This window comes from Desmodus rotundus, chromosome 6 (assembly GCF_022682495.2).
Source record: "Desmodus rotundus isolate HL8 chromosome 6, HLdesRot8A.1, whole genome shotgun sequence".
Classification (NCBI taxonomy): Eukaryota; Metazoa; Chordata; class Mammalia; order Chiroptera; family Phyllostomidae; genus Desmodus; species Desmodus rotundus.
The window spans coordinates 11,382,482-11,403,273 of NC_071392.1; the positions used below are offsets into that span (position 1 = coordinate 11,382,482).

Sequence of the window (20,792 nt, forward strand, 5' to 3'; positions counted from 1 at the left end):
ACTGGTGTGAACAAAACATATGCGAATCAATTTGCTTTGCATTGCAGTTGCCCGTGTTTGGTATACTTAGCCACATATGGAAGTCATGTTTATTATTTCAAGAATATAGCATTGCTTTACAGAGCTTAACATTCAAAGTCCTACATTTATATTGCTTTTTTGGCAATTTTTGAGCAATTTCTAGGCCAAGGTTTGGCATCAGGGTTACCAGAACCCTAGAATAACTGCAAACTTGCTTCCCTCCCCCTGCACTTTACTTCTTGTGGTCCTAAGACTAGGACTGTATCAGATATTAATCTACGACTCAACCACCAAATGGATTTTATTGAAGCTGCTGTAATTCCACCGCCGGAAAACATGACAAATAGCCGATATGTCACAGGAGGTTTATGTTGGGTTTCGAAGCCCATTATCGTTTAGGAAACACTGCGCGGTACAATTCGCTGAGTGGCGGCGGTCTCACACAAGCCAGGGTGTCTCCGTATTGATTTCAGAGTCGCTATTACAAACCCAAGTGGGTCTACGCTTTGCTCGGCCTGCACCGTTAAAATTAAAATCAGCTTCAGGGATCATTAGCAAGAAGTAAATGTGCCCTGAAAGACTAAGAATCTCAGACCGGGAATAATGCTGCCTTCATTTCCCCCTATGTTGAAGGTAAATTCAACGAGGGGAAATGTGTGGCGTGGACTACCCTGACCAAACAGCTGTTTGGCATGCGGCTTTTCACTGCTGGTCAGTGACAAGGAAGCACTGCAGACCCGTGCAATATTGGGGTCCGAAGAGGCCTGACAGACCCTTCGCTCCAAAACTCCCACTTCACCCACACTGGGACTCAGCCAAGTGAAGCAACTCCACACTGCCCCTTGTCCCTCCACCGTGTCCAGCAGCTCAGTTCATATGTGATGTGATGATGTGTGGGAGAGGCCACGCTCGTGTCCATGAACACGGACAGAGCGAGGCCGTGGTCTGCCAACTTCCTCTGTCCGTTTCAGTAAGGCAAAGCCCCTTGATTAGGAGGAGGCAGTGACCACTTTGAAAGAGGGAAAGCTCAGGGCTTTGCCGCTGGGGTGAGATGGGAGGGAAGTGGAGGTGGGCAGCGGAGGGAGAGGGTGCTCACAGTTCCCTTTCGGGGCCACTGCAACAGCTTGCTATTCATCCACGCACTGCAGCCTCGGGCAAACCCTTTGCCTCCCTCGTAAGCTAAGCGTCCTGGCGTCCCATTCCTTTCTCATGACATCTTCTGGGTTTGGGAACCTAACCTCCATTCTCTCCCTCATTTCACTGACCCTCTCTTCAGCATTAGAAACAGCTAATCAGTCTCTCTGACTTAAAATGCTTTTCCCTTCTGGCCTCTTTGACCATATAATCTATGAGCTTCTTTTATTCCTGGGCAGTTCCTTATCAATCATATCTTAATCCCTCTCCCTGGCCTCTCTTTCCTCTCATCCACTGTCTTCACTTCATGGTTAATAGGTATCTTATACTTAACACGTCCATAAAAGAACTCATTATTTATCTTTCCCCACCACGGAATTTACCCCTACCTCACACCCGATTCCTTCCTCCATGTAGTAAATGCATTATCTTCTTCTCTGCTCAGCTCCTCGAACCAAAAACCTAGGAATCACCCAGGGCTTTTCCCTTGCCCTCACACCCAGCCCTCATATCCAAACGCTCCGTGAATTCTAGTGAATTTATCTAAAACGCATCTTGAAATTATTCCACCTCACTGCTACTGCCCTTGCCTAATCCAGCCTTCTGTCAAACTGCATCGTGGGCTTTCACTCTTGCCCGCCCACGGCCCTGCTCCACCAACCAGCCAGAGGACGCTGTAAAATGTAAATCAGATCAAGTCACTCTCCTGTTCAGAACACCAGTTTCCCATCACTCTTAAATAAAATCTAAACTCCATTACGCGTCTTACCTTGAGCACTATACTCTGAATTACAACACTTAACTCTCCATCTTCATTCTTGAACGTTTGACTCGCGAACAACACGAGTTTGCACTGCGCAGGTCACTTAAACACACACGGATTTTTTTCATTAAGTACAGTCGGCCTTTCATATCCACTGGTTTCGCATCTGCAGATTCAACAGACCGCAGATGGAAAACAGTATTTTTGCATTCCCAACCGCAGATTCCCAGCCGCGGTTTCCCAACTGTGGGTGAAAAAATACTGCGGATGCAAAGGGCCCCTCTAGAGTCTAAAGTTGTCTACGCAGATTTTCGACTGTGCGGGGGGTGAGCACTCTAACGCCCGGTTGTTCACAGGTCAATTGTACTTGGAGATAAAGAACCATGTTCAAAATACCCCTGATCCGGGGGGGTTTAACCTCAACATCATTTACATTTAGGACCAGATAATTTTTTGTTGTGTGTTTTAGTGTGTTCAGCAGCTTCCTGACCTCTATCCATTAGTAGGGGCAACCAGAAAGGTCTCCAGACATTGCCAGATGTCCCCTGGGGGCAGAAGCATCCCCAAGTGAAAGCACTACTGTGAGATTATTGAAGCTTTCAGAAGACAGTCCCAGAGAAGTGTCTTGGGTCAGTTTCCCTACACAGGTGGTTCACAGGGGTCGTCTTGAAACAGCACCTGCAGGGAGGCCTGGGAAATGTTGAACAGAGAGGCAATTGCCTTAAAGATGTAGAATCCTTGGGGAGCCGCGGAGCCCTTCAGGGTTGTCCCAAGTCCAAGCAAAGGGCTGAGTCTTTGCTTTTAGTCATTGCATAGCACATGACCTTGTCAAGGCTCCCTGGCACAAGGCCCCCAGTAAGCTCAGCGGTGAGCTCTGCTGCTGGCAGGGAGAGAATGAGCTCCCCAGTCCTGAAGGGACCCTAAGCACAGCACCACGGCACCACAGCGCCACAGCGCCCACCATCAGAAGAGAAGAGCTTCATCTGCCTCAAGGCCACGGTCAAAAAGATCAAATTTGCTGTCTTTAAAACACACTGCTAGAAGGTTCCAATTTCTCAATCACAATGTTCTTTCATAATCCAGTGCTGTAAGTATCCAAGAAAGTTAGAAGAGGTGCTTCTGACCCCAATGATTTTTAAATGTATCTAATTTGAATGCCATTTTAATAAATTCATAAGTCGGTTTTTATACGTTAGAGCACTGAGAAAACTTGAGTAAAGCTGCCTAAAATCATGCCAACTAAGAGCTCTTTTCCAGACGGTGTTTAAAGGCCCCCTTGGAAATGATCAGTGGCTACTGATTTTGACTTGTTTTGTGAAGAAATAAAGTTAGAAAATTCCCTCTGGCTCTCTGAGCCAAAGCTAGTATTCCGCAAGGTGACGGAACTGTTCCAAGTCATTCCTGGCAAAACCTTTGCTGCGCTGCTTGGGAAGGGCTGGAACCTGCCCCTGTCACTGTAATTTAGTCTTTTCTACTCGAAATGTAATCCTTAAACAGCAAGGGCGCAGCACGAAATACTTTGCCTTGCATTATCTCATTTAATTGTAAAATAATTTACACAAAGCCACCCATTGGTAAGTAGCCAGGCTGGGACCGGAATCCAGGTCTGTCTGACTGCAGAGCACTAGCTTTTGTTTCTTTGTATAAATATTCTGCATTACAGAATAGCTCCTTTCCTTTATATGCAAATCTCTAGACTCTGAAACTGCTGGAGGAAAAAGTATCCTTCCAGGCACTGACTTTTGTTCACCGGCCGCGTGCATAGTCCTCACCTTTGCTCTTGAACTTTTGACAGAGGAGGAGGAGATAGGAAGACATTTCTAGGACATTTTCTCATGTTTTCTCAATCTGTACAACAGCCCTTTGAGGTAAGGAACAGTGTCCTGACATCTTACGTAATGAGAAAAGGCCCAGGAAAGGGACTTTGTCATCAGGGCAGGTCCTTCACCCTGTCCCCCAAGCCCCACCAGCTCAGCCTGGTCTCCCCCAGCAGCAGAAGCCCCAGGGCAGTGGTTTCTGCCCTCACTTCCAGGGAGCATGGGACATTTCTCCCTTCAGGAAGACCCTTCCCAAGATGAGTTCAATCTGGAACTTGGCCAGACCTGCTCTTGCACCAGTGGCCCCGTGTTTGGAGATATGGTTATTACTTTGAAGTGGCTGTTGTTTCTATGGCACCGACAACTAAATAAATATCCTATCAAAGTAAAACAGGGTGTAGAAGTGTTTACTTTTGACTTTGCTCTCCACTAATAGTACAAAGTGTGCAGTGGAAAGAAAACAGTGAGAAGTACTTTATCTGCAGCCACACAGGCCAGGTAATGGAGTGAGTAGAACGCAGGCCAATCCCATTCTGTTGCCCTGAGGGCATGGTGTTCTGACTGCAGGCGTGGGCAAGTTCAAGCATTTCACTTACTCCAAGTTGATAGTCATGAAGATTTTACTCAGGGTTTAAAATTTGGGAGGTTAAAAAGGAGCAGAATAACTCAACAGAGCCGTGACAGAAATTGTTGCAATAAATAAAAGGGAAAAAGAGGAAATGGTGTGGCTTTGGAAGTTCAAAGATGTGAATGTGGGCAACAGACAGTGGGTGTATACATGGGTATGTATGTGTGTGTTCAGAGGGAACATTTATTGAACACATATTATGTATGCTAGGCATTGTTCAGAACACTTCACATGTATTCACCCACTTAACTCTCACAGTATCCTATGAGTTAGTGATTTTATTTTTCCCATTATAGAGGTGAGAAAACGAAAGCTCAGAGAAAATAAACAACTTGCCCATGATTTCTCAGCTCATGAGTGGCAAAGCAGGGATTTAAATCCGCATCTCCTGGCTCTAGAATCTACACTCTTAACCATCATGCTATCCAGAGACAATCCCCCGCTAGTGGCAGGACCTGCAGTTTGGACCCACTTTATGGGCATACGACCTGGGTGACACCCAGGGCCCTGGGCTCCGAAGGACCTGTACTGGGTTTCATGCTCCGCTGTCAATGTCTTGAAATTCTTACTAATTTGGAACAAGGAGCCTTACATTCTGTTTTGCACTGGACCCCGAACTTATGTGCTTGGTCTTGAATAGAGAATATTTATGAGCAAAACATGCTTTAAGAAGCTTAATTGTTTCAGATTGTTACAAAACTGAATGTTTCTTCCTCTGTATCGGTCATCAATACCCTTTGGATGTGCTTGCATTTCCACATGGATCTTTAAAAAGTTTAAACTTACAAAGATTTGTCTTTCCCCAAACTCTGAATTCTAATTCACTAATTTGGTAATGGCTTCCCCTTCCCAGACACTAATCTCTATTCAGCCAAGGGCAAGGGCACATAATAGTCCGGAAGACACCGTCTCCAGGTCAAGTCTTGGTAAGGACTGATGAGGAAGGAATACAACGGCCTTGAAAGAATATTTGTCCAGATTGTCAAAATGCAGGAAAAAAATTAGCAGTGGGGAGGGCTTTGTAAAAGCTGGGCACTCGTTAGGAGGCCAATGCGGTGAACAGTGTTTTCCTTCCCCAAGTCCGTGGGAGTGATTTGTGTGTGTGTGCGAACAAGCGAGATGGGGCCCTGTTGTATAAGACACGAAGTTGGGTATTTGACTGAAGGTGAATCCTACTCCCCAAGAAAGTGGCCATGTATTAACTGAGACCAGTGTTTCGAGAAAAAAGTCAGAGGAAGCCAAAAATTTTTAAGGGAATTTTTAGAATGTATTTGTTAACTGACTTATGAAACTAAGTACAAAGTCAACCTAAAAAAAAATGAGTAGGTGCTAAGGAATCCAAATGAACTAGATGTTTCTTCATTGTTATTTTGGACTAGTAATACATACATATTTTACAAACTGCAAAAGACATACAAGGGTGTGCAGGAAAAAGTCATCACCTACTCACCCTGTCCCCTGTCCCCGATCTGGATCCCCCTCCCTGAGTATACTCCCAATGACTTATTTCTTCTGAATCCTTCTGGGGTGTCCAGGGCTAGCTATGTCCTTATCAAAAAAAGAAGAAGAAGAGGATTAAAATAAAGTAGATATAAAGAAAGTGCTTAAACCGATAAATCTGAGACACAATTGGTATTACCAAAATAATTGAAATCTGGGGCTAATAACTAAGGCAACATATGAATTGTGAAAGATTAAAGTCAAAATACACAAAATTAAAGTGTTTTCCTTTATTTAAATGGAAAGGGTATTATGAAAGGAAACACATAAAGAATATAGGGGGGTATTAATTTTTTTGTTTTACATTCACCCACATTCCAAAAACTGTAAATGAGAATTAAGAAGTGGTTAAACTTCCTACAGAGGTAGCCTGAATTAGAACACGTTAGTGAAAAATGAACTTGGTGCATCTTTTTTCAGCTGTGCAAGCACTCGTTGAGTACCTGCAGTGTCCTCCTCACTTTGCTGGGTACCCAGGAGGATGCAAAGGAAGAGACACAACCCTGATGAAGACAGACACAGAAACACAAAATAGTAACAGCTAGTAATGCCTGTTAGCCAGCAGACCACGTTATGCCCCATCACATTTAACTCTCACCAAAACTTTAATGAGGCCAGTGAGGCCTAGAAGCCACAGAGTAAGTATCCAAGGTGGAGTATCATAGCAACAAGGCAAAACAATGGTAACTACCCATGGGGAAAGTGCTCTGGGAATACAGAGGAGGAGCCATTCCAGTGGCAGAAGAGGTCATCGTTTTAGTAATTTGGTTGGTTAGTTTGAACTTGGGGGGTATATATAAGAATTCTCTCCTTATGCACCCACTCCCATATCCTTCCTCGTTTCTCCTAAATAACACCACCCGCTCCAACATCCTTCCTCAACCCTCCAAAACAATAACTTTCTAGATCCTGAGAATGGAGGAGAGATTGGTACACCCTGGAACAAAATGGGTCTAGGTTTGGTTTCTAGACAACTTTTATTTGTTGTTATTTGTTTACAGCTTTATTATCAGCGGGCCACTGATTAAAAATTGCCCCAATTTTATATTGTTATCCAATTCATTATTGATATGTAAATGTGTGTGTCATATGTATATGTACACACATGTTTATCCATGCATAAGTACACAAAAGAATGTTTCTTTAATTAGTGCTCTCTGATGAAAAACAGTGTTACACAGTCAAATCTAGAGATTGAGCAACATAAAACTGGAAACAAACCAGTCCTGTGCTTTTACATGAACGGCAAAGAGGCTTTGTCTGAACTTAACCAAGGAGCCCTGCCAGAGGGAAAAACAAAGTAACCAAGCTCTGTTCTGCCAGGTTAGGTCAAGAGCCTCCAGAGAACCAAAGGAGGCCACTGAGTTCCTGATGGACAGATAGTTCAGGAAATAAAGTTCTAAGAGTCCACATAATTTCATCCCTGAAAATTTTGAAATGATAAAACTCATTCATATGTTTTTTTCATAAATTTGATCCAGATTCAATTTTTTCTGCACAATATGTGGTCTACACAGTATAGAATTGGTTGTCATATCTACCAAAGTATTTGAATTCCTTCGATGGGAGAAATTGCAAGTTTCAACATTCAATTCTTATTCAAAATCAAAGGGAAAAAAAACCTTATATATAGAAAATAGTTCAGTCAATAAAAGATATGAATAACCTTTAAACCATGAAAAAGAGTGAATGGCCCTGACTGGTGTGGCTCAGCTGCTTGGCTATCATCCTGCAAAGCGAAAGGTCACCAGTTTGATTCCCGTGGCAGGGTGGTGGGGCTTGGTCCTGCAAGCGATCAATGTTTCTCTCTCACATTGGTGTCTCTCTTCCTCTCTTCATCCTTCCTTTCCCCTTCCTGTAATACATAAATTTTAAAAACATTATAAAAACAGTGAATGCTCTGGACTTACCAAAACAATGAGACATCTTCCTTTCATAGCACCAGGCTCTGGGGAAGTGGCCAGTGGCATCTGAGATCTAAACGGTATCTTATGATTCTGTTTCTGCTTATCCCAATTATTTTATTATTTTATAGAAACAAAAGTTTGAAATTCAAACCAGGTGACTCTCACTCATTCACTTCTTCATTAAAATTTTTAATTACTTTTACTTGTATGAGAAATGTGATTGTTGTACATGTTTTAAATATACATATAATTAACTTTTAAGAAAATCAAAACAAATTGAAAAGGAAACCACAATTAACATATTTGGTATGCACCTTTCCAAATCTTCTTCCATGCGTTAGAGAGTGATATAAAAATATGTGCCATTAGTTTTTCCAATAATATGATCACAGAAATTATGTCAACTAATATATTTGAATACCTGCATAATATTGTTTTAGTGTACAAACTATAATTTATTAAACTGGCCATTTTTAGACATTTACTTTTCTCCTCCTTTATTGATGTTATTTATTTCTCTATATTCTAAGTTGCTATGTAACTAGTCTTAACACATATTCCTAATTATTTTCTTAAAATATATTCTTGTGAATGAAATTGCTGATTGAAAGGATATACACATGTTTAAGACCTTTGGCCTATCTTGCCGAATTGATCTCCTTTTAATCAGTCAACAAATATGTATTGGGATCCTGCAGTACCAGAGTCTGGGTTACGGTGGAGAGTAAAATAGATATAGTCCTTGCCTTTACAAAATTACCGTCTAGCCAGAGGGAGACATTAAGAAAATACCCACCTATAATAGATCACAAGGGAAAAGACCACAGCACCATGAGAAAATAAAATGCAGCAGGGCTAAACTCGGCAGGGCTGGAGGAGGCACGCCAAGGAAGTCTCACTGTGACATTGCCGCTGAGACCTGTAGGTGAGGAGTGGAGGGACAAGCATTCTGAGAGAGGGACTAGCAAAGCATGCAGGTCTGGAGAGAAGAACTCCTCCAAGGAACTGAAGAATCTGTGGGGCTGGGCAGCGGGAGCTCAGGCAGGGGCTAGGCTAATCACAGTGAGAGCTATCATGTGACTCTTTTAAGCAGAAGACTCACATGGTCTGATTTATATTATTTTTTAAGGTTCCCTCTGGCTGTTATAAGCAACATCAGTAGCAAGATCGTTTAGGAGATTAATTCAGTTGCCCAGGAGGTCATTAATGGTGTCTTGGAAGGAAGCAGTGGCAGAAGACAGGGAAGGACTTAAGATATATTTGTAGGTCAAATCAACAGGCAATAGTAACTCAAGGGAAGAAAAAGGGCAGTGTCTCTGAACTCTCATTTATTTTTTATTTAAAATAACAAAATAATTAAACTAACAACCACAATGATACCAAAATAATTAAAATAGAATTTCAATGTTTCTTCCATTTGTATTGTGTTATTAACCCTTAATTTTTTTTTTACTTGTTTATGGACTATTTGCATTTCTTTTGTGACCTGCCCATAGAATTTTCTGTCTCCTTTGCTACCAAATTTTTCTTTTTCTTGTTGCTTGTTTATGTATCAGTTTCCTAGGGCTGCCATAACAAAATACTACAAATTAGGGTGTTTAAGACAACACAAGTTTATTCCTTCACAGTTCTGGAGACTCAACTCCAAAATCAAGGCACTGCAAGACCACACTCCTTCTGAAGTCCCCAGGAGAAGACCTTTCTTTGCCTCTCCAAGCTTCTGGCAGCCCAGGTGTTCCTTGGCTTGTAGCTATGTCAATGTCTTCTCCTACCTTCACATGAGGCTCTCCCTGTGTCTGTCTACAGCTCCTTCCCCTACAAGGGCACTAGTCATATTGAAGTTAGAGCCCATCCTATCCCAATAGGGCCTTGTCTCAACTAATTACATCTGCCGTGGCTCTATTTCCAAGTAACATCATGTTCTGAGGTCCTGGAGGTTAGGACTCCGGCATGCCTTTCTGGAGGACACAAATCAACCCATAACAACTCGTAAGAGATCTTTATATGCTGCAAACATTTTTATCACCTTGTCATTTGCCATTTTATCTTATTTATGATGCTTGGGATAGATATATGTGGTTTAGATTTTGTGAATTTAATCTGTTAATTTTTCTTTTATTCAGTAAATATCTGTTGAGTGTCTACCACTTACCCAAAACTGTTCTAGATGCCCTTGATCCAAAGATGAATGAGACTGGGTCTCTTACTGCAATACGCTCATAGTCCAGGAGGCAGACATGTAAATATAAGTCAGTATGATCACCGCAACGATGCAGATTTGAACAAAGTACAGTGGCAGAAATGAGGAAATATCCAGCTGAGTTTGGGCAATAGGGGAAAGCTGCACAGAAGAGGTCTTTGGGGTGTAGTTAAAGAACGCCAGCCTCCACTCATTGTGCCTCAAACAGAAAGACACTTGGCCAACCACACATAAAGTGGGCTACTCAAAGTGTGACGGGAAGACCACAGCCTCAGCACGGCATGGGAGCTTGCTACAAGTGCAGGCTCTCAGGCCTCACCCCAGCCCTCCTGAATCAGAGTCTGCATTTAAAAGACATCTCTGGGTGATTTAGGTGCACATGAACATTTGAGAAGAACGTCCCCCCCGTTCTTTTGAAGTTTCTTTCTCAGGTTTGCAGTCACAGGCCTCTGTCCGCCATTGTAAGGACATAATTAGAAACTGCCCAAGAAGACTCGCAACACAAAGGCAAACTTTTAAACTCTCCCCATGTGTTATGTCAAGATGCTGATTAGTACATCAAATGAGCAGCCTTTACCAAATAGCTTCATAATCCATGGGAAAAAGAGACCCGGTTTGCACATTTCAGGGTAAGCTCAGTGGAAGCCAAGGGGACGCTTTGCTCTAAGGATGACCCTGGTGTGACCCCGTGATTCAGACCAAAGATAAGCCTCCAAATCCGTGCCCTGGATCAGCTGTTCAAAGGGGATTTGTCTCCTCCTTTATAATTGGACTCCCACTTGTACTTTGAGCAGGTGGCTCAGGGAAAAGGGAAACTTTGTTTTATTTGTTTAAGCAGCTGAATAAAGGAAACATCCCTTTAAGAAAAGAGACAGGAGCTGTGTTTGGTGTGGTAACTGGGTAGAGTAAGTGGGAGGAGGTGGGGGTAGAGGAGAAAGTGATGGGAAGAGAAAATGGAAATGAGAACTAGAAGAAAGAGGAGAACTCTCTCACCAAAGTATAACAGCTGCTGAGTCACTCAAAACCAGTCTTGTTTACTTGAAAGCCAAGTTCAGTTCTGTGATGAAGAGGAAGGAACACAAGGTGGATGACATGAACTCAGGTGTAAGATACTGCAGCCTTCAGATATAGTAAATGTTGCTTAGGAAATGTGCAACACCCATGACGTCAGCCTCCTGGCACTCGGTAGGGTGTGCGCTATCTGCCCACGGAATCTCTTCCTTGGCTAACTCAGTCACGGGTTTTAGTAGAGCAAAGACTAGACTCTATCTTAATATATGCAGAGAGATGGCATTATATGCTTAACACATGCTGAACAGAGGCATTTAACACCAACAGTGATCTGGGCCACGTTTTACTACCCCCCTTACATGCGTCCTGCTCTCCGAGAATCTGCCTCTGATTTTAGAGGGAACTTAGGGGGATTCATTTCAGTTCGACAAATGAATGTGGAGCCTTGCTGCCTGTAACGTACTGTGCAGGTCATGGGCACCGTGTACAGCTGGACAGACGGCCACGGCTCAGCTCCAGGCACTCTGTAGAGCTGTGCTCGGCAGGATGCACCAGCACACACAGGGCCCTGGGCCTCGAAAACAAAAAGGCGATTCGGTTCTGTGTTGAAGAACTGACAGTTTAATAGACAAATAAGTAGCTGGGAACATTTATCCAGGAGAAACCCTCAGACTTTTTATGACCTATGAAAATGAGAGCTAGCAGCTTTCAAATCCATTTATCTTCACATAATGTGCCCAAACATCATTTTGGGGTTGGTGGGCCATTTTTGAATAATTTTTGTTGGCTCTTTCAAACATCTGTTACTTTTGAGTTGCCTCTGTTTAAAATGTATAACCTAGACCTCTATGGCTATTTTTAGCCTTCTTGCAAAAGGAGAGATTTTTAGGCAAAAATATTCGTGACTAGAACAGTGGGGATCGGGAAGCTTGGCCATGCAGAACGCCGCAGTCTGACAACTGCACCACTGTATCTTTGTATGAAGGGGAATCTGACTTTCCGATTCAGTCCAATGATCATCAGTTGCAGCGTCTAGCCTATGGGCACACAAATTCTGATGCAACAACTTTTACGATGTTGAAAGCTGTTAGTTCATCCTGAGTATAAACTTATTTTTTAAATAGTTTTAAATTTTTATTTGTAAAAGTATCGTATGCCCCTATTGCACACAGATACAAAATTAATCCAGCCCAGATCATAACCCTGTGTAAGAGTGGAAACTGTAAAACTTCCCTAGAAGATGTGCTCCCTTAAGTGACATACGTATGAAAGCTTTCCTAAAAGAAAACATAAGCATAAATCTTCATGACCTTGGATTAGGCAGTGGTGTCTGACGGGTGATTCCCAAAGCCAAAGTGACCAAAAAAAAATGGATTTCATTAAAATTTAAAAAATTTGTCCTTTAAGGGCTACCATCAAGAAAGGTAAAAACAACAAAAACAAAAACAAAAAAACACCCTACAGAATGGGTATACCAGATATATGACTTGAAACAGTTTCTTTACCAGATATATTAAAAAATTCTACAATTCAACAATTAAAAGACAAATAACCCAACTAAAAAATGGGCAAAGAATTTGAATAAATATTTCTCAAAAAAAGATATACAAATGGCCCATAAGTACATGACAAGGTGCTCAATATTATTAGCCATTAGAGAAATGCAAATCAAAACTACAATGAGATACACTTTACATGCACTAGGATGGCTTTAACCAAAAGGGTGGATAATATTAAGTGCAGTTGGTAAGGATGTGAGAAAATTAGAATCCTCATATAATGCTAGTAAGGTTGCAAGCCACTTGGGAAAAACAGACTGGGAGCTCCTCAAAAAGGTCCCCCAAAGGGTTAGACATGGAGTTACCATGGCCCATTCCATCCCAGGTATATACCCAAGATCACTGAAATATAATATATTTTCATGCAAAAACTTGTACACAAATATTCATAGTTGCATTATTCATAGAACCCAAGAAATGGAAACTACCTACACGTCCATCAACGGATGAATTGACAAGATGTGATATGTTCATATACGGGACTATTATTTGACTCTGAAGGCTCTTACATGAAACTTCAGGAAACACTCTAAAATAAAACTTCAGAAAAAGGGCACTTACACACTGAAAGACATACGAATAAAGAGTCACGGTATCTACAACTTAATCTCAGATTGTACAGTCATAGTTATAGGCGTAAATGGGTGGCATTTGAATAAGAAAACATGTCCTATCCCAACTGTAACTTAAAAGGGTCCCAGTCCTCAGTCTTGGCCAGGTAAGGAACCAGTATGGAACACCGTCCTGCTCCTTTAGCCCCAAATTATTTTAAAGTGGTTAGACTATGTCATAAAAATTTATTCTTTTATACACAAAACAATGGCTGTTAAGGATACCCACTAAACTAGCAGGGGAGGAAAGCCAGAGAGGTGAAAAAGGGATTTCTACTTTTCACTTCAGGTATTTGCAGACACCTTTATTATTTTAAGTTACTTTAGTATTCATCATGCGCAGGTACTAGTTTTATCATTTAAAAACACTGTTCGAGTTTCTGGGAGGAAATTCCATGATGTCAGTCATTTGTTTTCAAACATTTCGGTGAAGAAGAAAGGGAGATTAGGCACGGGCAGGGCCGTGGGGACGTAAAGTACAGCACAGGGAATATAGTCGATAATATTGTGATAACTGTGTACGGTGCCAGGCGGGCACCAGGTTATCAGGGGGACCACTTGGTAAGTTGTGTAAATGTCTGGCCACTATGCTATCGATGTGAAACTAACACAAAGTAACATTGAAAATAAACTGCAATTTAAATTTTTTTAAAGGAAAAAGTAAGCAAATGCAGCAAAATCTTGATAATTATGGAATGTGGGTAATGGGTGTATGCAGTATTATAGTCCCTACATTTTTGTATATATGATTTGTTTATAATAAACATTTTTAAAAGTCACTGTGGAAAACAAAAAAACCTAGTATTTTTAAGAGCAGGAGAATGAGGGAAAAGAGAGTAGCATCCATTCCACCAAATTATATGAACAATAATTTGCTGTCTTATTTTTGGAAAATACTTATGGGCATTGAAAAATGCTTACTTTATATCAGAGATTGGCAAATTTTCTTCTGTATAAGGGCGGAAGAGTAAATATTTCAGTCTTTCCAGGGCTATAGTCTGGGCTCCAATTACTCAATTCTATGTACCATTGTGGGGCAAAACCAGCCGAAGATAAACGAACGCACACAGCTCTGTTCCAATAAAACTTTATCATGGTCGCCGAAATTTGAATTACATACAAACTTCACATGTCCCCAAATGTTATTCTTTTAATTTTTCTTTTCAACCATTTAAAAATGTAAAACTATTCTTAACCCCTAGGCCCTAGGAAAACAGGCCTTGGGCTGGATTTGCCCCCCGGGGCCCCTATTTTGCCAACGCCTGCTTTAGACCATCTGAAAACTGTTACATACACGATGCACAAGTGTACATACTTCCTCTAACAAAAATACTAGGAGGGATTAAACCCAAATGTGAATAGTGACTATGTCTGGGTGAGAGGGCTATAGGTAATTTTTAATTTTTTTCTGCCTTCAGCATTTTCCTAATTTTTTACAATAAACATACACTTCTGAGAAATGTTTTTAAAACAGTAATTCCTTGTCCACAAGAAGAGGGACAGGAAGACATAACAAGAAGATTGCCCATCTGTCCTGAATGTCTTCTGGAGCCCAGATCGAATTAAAAAAACCTTCTGAAGATTTCCTTCCTGTTCTGGGATTCTGCCTCCTCACACAATCAAATGCCTGTAACACAATTCCTTTCCATTTGAAAAGCAATCTTCTCTCGCTTCACTCTGAAAGGAAATTTCCCAAATTAAGTCCTGTAGGCTGAGGGCCTCCTCCCCCATCTGGGCAAATGTGATTAGCAATCGCATCTGGTGTTCAGGGTACTGGGCAATCTCCCTCCTCTCCCAGCCTGGAAACGAGAAACAACTGCATTTAAAAAAAAAAAAAAAAAAATCCCTGCGGAAGGCCACAAGGGGGCAGAGACCTGCAACCCACAGAGGAAGCCGGGTGGGCCCCAGAGAGAACGTACTCTTTTGTAAATTGCCCTGATTATCTAAATCCCTTTCAGAAACTAAATGAAGAATATTATAAAGACTTCGATTTGTTCACCTGAAATGGTAATTCACAAAACGGAGTGTGTCTTTTTCTTGGAGCTTAGATAACCAGGGTCTTTCAAAAAGGCCAAGGCAAGCTGTTTTGTTTTGTTTTGTTTTACCTCATGGTCCGAAGTAAAGGTTCTGCAAAATTAACACATTTTCCTTCCCAAACAGGGAAATTTGTTGTAGCTCACAAGCAACCATTGTTTCACAAAAATAGTCTTTCTTATTTTTTCATACGTAACAAACATTAACCTAGTCAAATTTAAGGGGAGAAAATCCCCATTTATTACAACTATCCAATTTTTTAAACTCTGGGAATCAAATGGAGAAGAATGAAGAATATAGACAAAGAAACCGTAGCTAAATCCATTTAAACAGGTAAGTTACTCCCATACAGCGCACCTCGTTTTACTGAGCTTCAGTGTGCTTCACAGGTATTACCTTTTTGACAAACTGAAGGCAAGATCCTCCACCAGCAAAAAGATTACAACTTACTTTATTACATTGGAACCAAGGCTGCAGTATCTCTGAGGTATGCCTGTAAAGTGTACTAATATTGTTTCCTAAGTGTGATATCGTGATTTACAATAAGAAATATTTATTTGATCTTGATCCCTGATTCTGGCACAGAGCCCCTAAAAATCTTGGAATTTCCTAACTGATTAAGGCATCAAGGTGTCTAATGGTAATGAGGTCATTTTGGGAAAGCACCTGAGGACCAGGCAGGTTGCCTGCCAGTGGATCTAACCAAGTGATTAGAGGGCTGGAACTTTCAGGCCCACCCCCTGCTTTCCAGATGACTTCAACCGCCAGTGGTTGATGACTAATCAATCCTGCCTATGGAATGAAGCTTCCATAGAAGCCCAAAAAGAAGGGGCTTTGGAGGAATTCCGGGTTGGCGAACTCGTGGGGATGTAGGGAGAGTGTTGCTTGGGAGTGGCCCTTTCCCCAACCTTGGCCTACACGTTTGGCTGTTCCGGAGTTATATCCTTTCATAATAAACCAGTAATCTAGTAAGTTAAACGTTTCTCTGAGTTCTATGAGATGCTCTAGCAAATTAATGGAACCCAAAGAGGGGTTCCTAAGGAACCTCCAGTATATATAGCATGGGTGAAAACCTGGGCTTTTGACTGGCATCTGAAGTGGGGAGATGGGAAGGCGAGGCAGTGATCTTGCAGGATGGATCCCGTAAGCTGTAGGTTATGGCAGAATTCAGCTGAATTACAGGACATCCAGGTGGTATCATGGGGGATTGCCGTCAAGAACTACACCCTAACCCCACATTTGGTGCCCAGAGTGAAGGGTTCTGTGGGAGAGGCAAAGGAAACACACAGGTGGAAAACTGTTTACCTAAAGACTAATTAACAAATATAAAAGAAATATAAACATTGAAAAGTTGCCTTTTCCAAATAGCAAGTAATGAACACTAGCTCATGGTAACTTTACTAACACTTATTCGGCACTAAGTGCCACATATCATGCCAAGTACTTTTCACATGTTACTTCGTGACCACCATGAACCTGGGTGTAGATGATACTGTTACTCCCTTTTCATAGATGCAACAGCTCCTCTGCCTCACTGTTTCTCTCCTGGACATTCCCAACCCCAGTCCTGCTAGTCAGCATAGCCTGTTCTCGTGCCAGCTTCCACCTGGAAGAGAGGAAATCCGTGTAAGCTTCCTTATATTACCAAACGTGATTCTTTGTAAACACGAACAGACAGTTAGGAGCACAATACGAGAGCAAAACATTTGACCTCACTTCCACCTCCAGCTGTGCCCCATTTTTCAACTTCCCATCACAGAAAGACTCCTTGAAAGTTTCTGTATTTGCTGTCTCCAATCTCTCCCCTCATTCTTTTTCTTTTTTTTATTTAAAATGTTTAAATTGTAATAAATACACATAAAATGTACCATCCTCACCATTTTTGAGCGCAGAGTCTCGTAATGTTGATATATCCACAGCACCACGTGGCCAGTCTGTGGAGCTCTCTCATCTTCCCAAACTGAAACTCTGAGAGAACAACAACTACCCCTTCCCCACCCCCCTTTCCCTCCGAGCCCCTGGCCACCACCATTCTACTTTCTGTCTCTATAAGTTTGACTACTCCTGGCACCTCATAAATAGAATCATGCCATATTTGTTTGGGGGTTTTTGCAACTGGTTTATTTCACTTAGCATAATTTCCTCAGCTCCATCCACCTTGTAGCAGGTGTCACAATTTTCTTCCTTTTTAAGGCTGAATAATATTCCATTGTGTTATACAGGGTGGAGCAAAAGTAGGTTTACAGTTGTCCATATAGAAAAGAATACAATAATTAATAAATAACACAAAAAATAAACTGTGTTCTGTGTACTCACAACGCCAAACCTACTATCTATCACCTGGATTCCATCATGATTTATAATATATAAATTTTGCTTATGCGTTTACCCATAATGGACATTTGTGTTTTAACAAGCCCTGCAGGGGATCCGATGCAGACCAGAGTGGAGGACCACTGCTCCAGAACTTCCAAATGAATTTCGTTGTTGTTGTTGCTTTTTAGACTCCTCCCCTGAAAACCTCCCATAAGTGGGGCTCTGCCACTGAAATGGGAGGAGCCAGAACAAAATTATCTGGTGAGTCATTTGTAGGCGTTTGTAAATTGAGAACTATATGCAAATGTTGAATATTTGAGCTAAAAAGGAGGAGGAAAAGCCTCATATTTTCCTGCAAAGCCAAAAGGGATTCTTTCATTCATATTATGGAAGATGCACGCTTTGGATGGCCTCACTGTAAAAAAGAGTTTCTTATATAAAATTTTCTCCACCAAATGTTATATTTCTCAAAGCTACCTTCCTTCTCTGGGATCTCCTGTGCAAAATAAATTTAGAAATTGTTTTGCAACAATGACTAACATCAACAATAATAGCTACTTTTGTTTTATACTAAAAGAAAGTTTTTGTGCCCTGACTGGTGTGGCTCAATGGGCTGGGGATTGTCCCTCAAACTGAAAGGTCGCTGGTTTGATTCCCAGTCAGGGCACATACCTGGGTTGCAGGCCAGGTCCCAGGTTGGGGGAACGTGAGAGGCAACCAATCGATGTTTCTCTCACACACTGATGTTTTTCTCCCTCTCTCCCCTCTCTCTCGAGAAATAAATAAAATCTTAAAAATAAAGAAAGTTTTTGGAGGCTTGTTTAAAATTGTACTCTATCTACAGCACATATGTATTACATAGTCTGGTACTGCCAAAAAGAGAAATATATATGTGTGAAAAGAATAAACTTAATAATAATCAGCCAAAGGTGATACTAAAATTTTCTTCCAAGGAATTCTAAATGTTTGCAAATATGAATTAACCCTTTTGTGGTAACTCCTGCGCAATTACGTTAAGTTGTGGTTTTCTGAAATGTTTGGAAACTGTGCTCCAAGGAAATAAATTCATTGGAGAGAAAGTGTTGCATTTTCCATAAGGAAAAATAGAAGACAAATTAGTGTTTCCTTTACCTAGAGGTTATATGGAAAGAGCACTGACAGGGAAAAGAGAAAGACAGTCAAATTCCTCCAACAGCATGTTCGTAAATCTCAACAAAATTTTTCTAGTTCCTCACGTTGAAACAAGTCAAAATCTGCCAGTAAATTGGCCTTAACTCATGCGTGATATTATTAGGTACTGAAGTGAAGTCACTGGTGACTTGGCTCCCTTAATCTGATCAAAATTAAAATCCTCCTGACTCCTACCCCTTTTCTTTAAAAAAAAAAAAAAAAGGCATTTTCTTGTCAATTTGCTCTTTAGTTCAAAGTCTCTGCTTTCGGTTTCGTTTATTGAATGGTAATAGCTCACATTTACTGCGCTGCTTCCCTCCGCCAGACTGAAGGCCTTGCTTCCACGATTTCATTCAGCAGTCTCTGCACCCCTTGTGAAGAGGGAGGCACTCCCTCTTTGCACATGAGGGCCCCGCGATATTTTCAGAAACTTGCCCAAGATCACACTGTGGGAATCGGTCTAAACACTATCAGGAAGCTGAGAGAGATCAGTCTTCTGCAAAGTTCGTGTTCCTAACCAAATCTTTGTATCATTCTTTATTGTTATTCTATTGCAGTCGTCCTAATTTTTCCCCCTTTGCCCTCCTCCGCCCTGCCCACCCCCTGTTCCTACAGTCAATGCCCACACTGTTGTCCATGTCCGTGGGTCATTCGTACCTGCTCTTTGACTAGTCCCTTCCCCTTATTTCCACCTTATGCCCCTCCTTCCGCTCCTCTGGCCACTGTCAGTCTGTTCCATGTTTCTGTGCCTGTGGTTCTATTTTGTTCATTCATTTATTTTGTTCATTAGATTCCTCTTATAGATGAGATTACATGGTATTTGTCTTTCACTGACTGGCTAATTTTACTTAGCATAATATTCTCCAGTTCTATCTAGGTTGTCGCAAAAAGTAGGAACTCCTTTCTTTCTGCTGCATAATATTCCATTGTGTAACTGTACCATAGTTTTTTGATCCACTCATTTACTGATGGCCACTTAGGCTGTTTCCAGCACTTTGCTATTGTAAATAATGCTGCTGTGAACATTGGGGCATACAGGTTCTTGTGAATTGGTGTTACGGTGTTCTTAGGGTATAGTCACAGCAGCAGAATTGCTGGGTCAAAAGGCAGTTCAATTTTTAGGTTTTTGAGGAAATTCCACACTATTTTCCACAGTGGCTGTACCAGTCTTCCCCCCAACAATGCACTAGGGTTCCCTTTTCTCCACAGCCTCGCCAGCACTTGTTTGTTGATTTGTTTATGATGGCCATGCTGACCGGTGTGAAGTGATACCTTATCCCAGTTCTAATTTGCATCTCCCTGATGGCCATTGATGTGGAGAATCTTTTCATATGTCTATGGGTCAACTCTATGTCCCCTTGGAGAAGTATCTATTCAGGGCCTTCGCCCATTTTTTAATCAGATTGTCTGTCTTCCTGGTGTTGAGTCGTATGAGTTCTTTATATATTTTGGAGATCAAACCCTCATCCAGTGTATCATTGGCAAGGATGTTCTCCCATACAGTCGGTTCCCTTTTCATTTTGATGATGGTTTCTTTAGCCGTGCAAAAGCTTTTTAGTTTGACGAAATCCCATTTGTTTGTTTTTCCTTTATCTCCCTTGCCCTAGGAGATATATCAGCAAATGTATTGCCACGCGGGATAAAAAATATGGAACGCTTCACGAATTTGAATTTGTGCGTCAACCTTGCACAGGGGCCATGCTCACAAATTCTGTAGCATTCAGCTTTTAGCATATGTGCTGCCGAAGTGAGCACCTAACCAAATTTATAAAAGCAAAACCCAAACAGGCCAAACATTAATGCCCAGAGATGAACTGTCTGGGAAGTATTTGCAGAGATGAAGTACATAGTAAATGGAGACTTTAATTCAATTAAAGGGATCACGTTTGTAAGGAACACCATAGTTCCCAGGAAACCAAAGGAAGGCGTGTTCCTCACAGAAAAAGAAAGGAGGAAGGGAGGATTTTTTCCCCATGTAATTACCATGAACTGTGCAGGCCGTGAAAGCAATGGTTCTCAAAGTGTGGGCCATGGAACAGCAGCAGCAGCCCCTGAGAGCTCGTTGGCAAGGACAACCCGAAGGCCCCACACCAGGGCTATGGAGTGAGGCCCAGCATCCTG

General features: G+C 41.6%; 1 pseudogene; it reads right to left on the reverse strand.

Annotated features, from left to right (window-relative positions):
* Positions 1-20,313: 20,313 nt before the first annotated feature.
* Positions 20,314-20,426, reverse strand: LOC112307042 (U6 spliceosomal RNA; annotated as a pseudogene).
* Positions 20,427-20,792: the final 366 nt, after the last annotated feature.